Here is a 3,626-nt window from a genome sequence, read left to right as displayed (position 1 = left end):
GTCCACAAGAAATGTTGCTAGTTCAGCATCAAACTTCATTCCTTTACTTGCAAAGAGCTGTCTCCAGTGGTTGAAGGCACTCTGTTTCTATTTCTAGCACTACTTTTCTTCTACTGAAGTTAGCATGCTAATCAGGTAGCCCCATCTGTCACATTCCAATATTGAGTCACTGCAGTATCCAAATTACAGTAAAGTATTATAATATAAATATAGTTGAATGTCGAAAACAACAACTCCTTTTTGTCCCCTGGTTTATAGCATGCAGAGTTTCGCTCAAAGTATGGGCCAAATTTCTTTCCAACATTTGAGGTTTTCCTGACTACAAACCCAAAGAAAGTGACTTTGATGGTCCAAGACGAAGAGAGGACAGAAGTTTGGAAACGCAATGTTCCTCTACCAGGTAAAAGCTTCACCCTCCTGAAGCAGCACTGCACCTGATGTCAGAGTTTAGACCCTTCTGACAGAATAGAATCTGCATATGTAAATATATTATGCATATCCAGGCACCTTAACATTGTCTCGATATCCATCATTCTTAATTTAGGCGACATGTCATCTGAAGCCATGTTTTCACCACATTATTGCTCCATTAATTGAACAAAAACCTCTACTAAAGCCTCTGGATTTTCAGTTTCTGTGTTCCCTATTTTCACACAACATCCTGGGACTACTGGGATGAACTGACCCCTTTACTTCATCCAGTATACACTTTAAGTGGACATTAGGTGTGTGTGAGTGTGTGGATGCAGAGAGCAGAATTTGCACTTAAAAGCTTCTTTACACTTCTTTTGCCTGTTTTCCTTTCAGGTCCAAGAAGGGAACATGTTCAGACGAGCATCTCTGCAGAGGACAGCCTCCCAGCAGAAGACAGCCTCCCAACAGAGGACAGGCTGCTCCTGGTTCGGACAAAGTTTATTAATGGAGTGTCTGAAGCTGTTCTAAACCAGCTTCTGGATAAACTTCTTGAGCACGGTGTTGTAAATGACGATGAAATGCAGTCAGCCGGAACAAAAATCAGAGCAGAAAAGGCACGAGATGTGATTGACACTGTGCGAAGAAAGGGAACTGAAGCCAGCTCAGTTCTGATTGCTGCTCTCTGTGAGGTGGATCCATGCCTTTCCAGAGTGCTCACATTGAGGTGAAGCAAAAGCCAGAAACTGTGAAGTGACAGGAGGAATTTCTATTTTACAGTCTCACATTACCTATTATAATCTTTAAATGACAAGATTTCTTGGCAAAGTCTGTAAGTGTACTTTGATTCTTAAAGTGATTCACTGAAGTTTGGAAAAAAGGGCTAACACTGTGATCCAACAAAAATTGACATCACTCCATATTTACTATTAAGTGCACTTTATTTATTGTCTAACTTTTTATGTATGTGGTTAAATGTGTGTATATATTTTCATAAAAATTCCAAAATGTTAGTAAAAGCAGCATCCAACATGTGCACTACTGAAGATGTGGTAAAGAAGTCTGGTCTTGGTCTCAGCCACATTAACTGAGTTTTACATTCACCTTATGTGATTAGGTTTACTATGTGCATCACCCCGATTAATTATCTTGATCTGGGATAACTATGGCTTGGTCTACATCAATTGGTCTACAAAAATAACACAGTAAATAAAACACAGCAGTAAAATCTACTGTCTTTAAACTGACATTTTACCCTTTAAAAACTTAAAACATCACTTACTGTTTGTAGATGTATTTGAAATAAGTTATTGCACCAAAATTGATCCATGCTGATTAGATAGATGGACGGACAGCCACGTTGGACAGACAGATGGGCAGACTGATAAGACAGCCATTTTGGACAGACGGTTGGCCGTGTTTGACACACAGATGGATAGGCACAGCAAAAATGACGCAGCAGTGAAGAAAATAAAAAATGTCACTTACCATTTGTAGATGTATCTAAAATAAGTGATTGCACCAAAATGGATCAACACTGATAAGATAGATAGACAGCTGGCCATGTTAGAAGGATGGACGTATGGACGTAAGGACGTAAGGACGTAATGACGTAATGACGTAAGGACGGCCGGACGGATGGACAGCCATGTTGGACTTTCGGTTTGCCATGTTTGACGGACAGATAGATAGGCAGAGCAAAAATAACACAGCAGAAAATAAAATAAAAATTTCACTTACTGTTTGTAGATGTATTTGAAATAAGTTATTGCACCAAAATAGATCCATGCTGATTAAACAGACGGACAGACGGACATACGAACGGCCATGTTGGATCGATGACAGATGAGAGATCGAGGAGAGAGGGCCAAGCAGGCAACCACACTGGATTGATGGACAGACAGGCACGGCGGCAAAGAAAATAAAAATATCACTTACTGTTTGTAGATGTACTTGAAATAATTGACTGCACCAAAATGGATCCATGCTGATTAGATAGATGGACAGACGGCCATGCTAGACGGACTGACAGGCGGGCGGATAGACAGCCATGTTGAACGAACGGTTAGCCACGTATGACGGACAGATGGCTAGGCATAGCAAAGGTAACGCAGTAATAAAGAAAATAAAAATGGCACTTACTTTTTGTAGCTCTACCTGAAAGAAAAAAGGTTATTGCACCAAAACTGATCCAGTGGCTATTACAAGGCTCCTTCAATGCACAACAGACAACAGGCTGAGTAAATAGAAAGATGAGGGAGATAGCTATAGCGATTAGGGGGGGTGACTGATAGGCACGGTGGCCGAGACGAGGCACATTAATGGCACAGTGGCCAAGAAAAAACAGCACAGCATTAAAGAAAATAAAAATGACACTTACTCTTTGTAGATCTCTTGTGTGGATCTTCTAGTAGAATCTGAAAGAAAAAAACAACTTAGTCTGAGTCAAGTCTCAAGCCTCTGTTTCCAACTTGATGGGCCCCGTTTTGTCACTGCCACAATTTCCTGACCTTGAAATTAGCTGTGTGATATTTTTAAGCTCAGAGCAAACAGTGTGCAGGAGAGGAACAGAGGAACAGACTTCTCAAAACCACTTGAGTACATCAACCTTCCTATATTTATAGATTAATTAGTGATGCTAACATTGTCATCCACACATACATATAATGAACACATAGTGTATAATGATAAATCTGCTGGCTCTGATTTGAGAAGTTTTGTGACAGAGTGGAGAGCCATTACACAATTGTCTGTTGGTTTCATGAGGTAGTTATGCACAGTCAGTGTTACCTGCACTAGATTCAGATCAGCACGTTGCCAGTTACAAGAGCCAACCGATAATCAATAACAGAAAGAATATTTATCACTGCACCAGACTGTGATTTACACTTTTAACCTCCTAGGACCTGGCGTCCACATATGTGGACTTCACATTTTGGGTTCTCTAGACCACAATACTAACTTTTTCTCAACAAGGGCCTGGTGACCACATATGAGCCATGTTCAGAAATTGAAATGAACAGTTTAGAACAGTAACAATGCAAAATGTTCAGAATGTTTTTTACTTTGTTACAGACATATACGTCTTTCTGCAACTTCAAATGGGTCATATTGCTCAAAGGGGCACAATTGTTCTTTCTCATTTTGTTTTTGCACTCATGAAAATGCTGCTGTGTTCTGGCACCAAATAAATAGTTTTGCACATCATTAATCAA

The sequence above is a fragment of the Seriola lalandi genome, unplaced genomic scaffold, assembly GCF_002814215.2.
Source record: "Seriola lalandi dorsalis isolate HSWRI2012SDOR001 ecotype SW California unplaced genomic scaffold, Sedor1 jcf7180002049684, whole genome shotgun sequence".
Lineage (NCBI taxonomy): Eukaryota > Metazoa > Chordata > Actinopteri > Carangiformes > Carangidae > Seriola > Seriola lalandi.
This window is presented reverse-complemented; position numbering follows the sequence as displayed.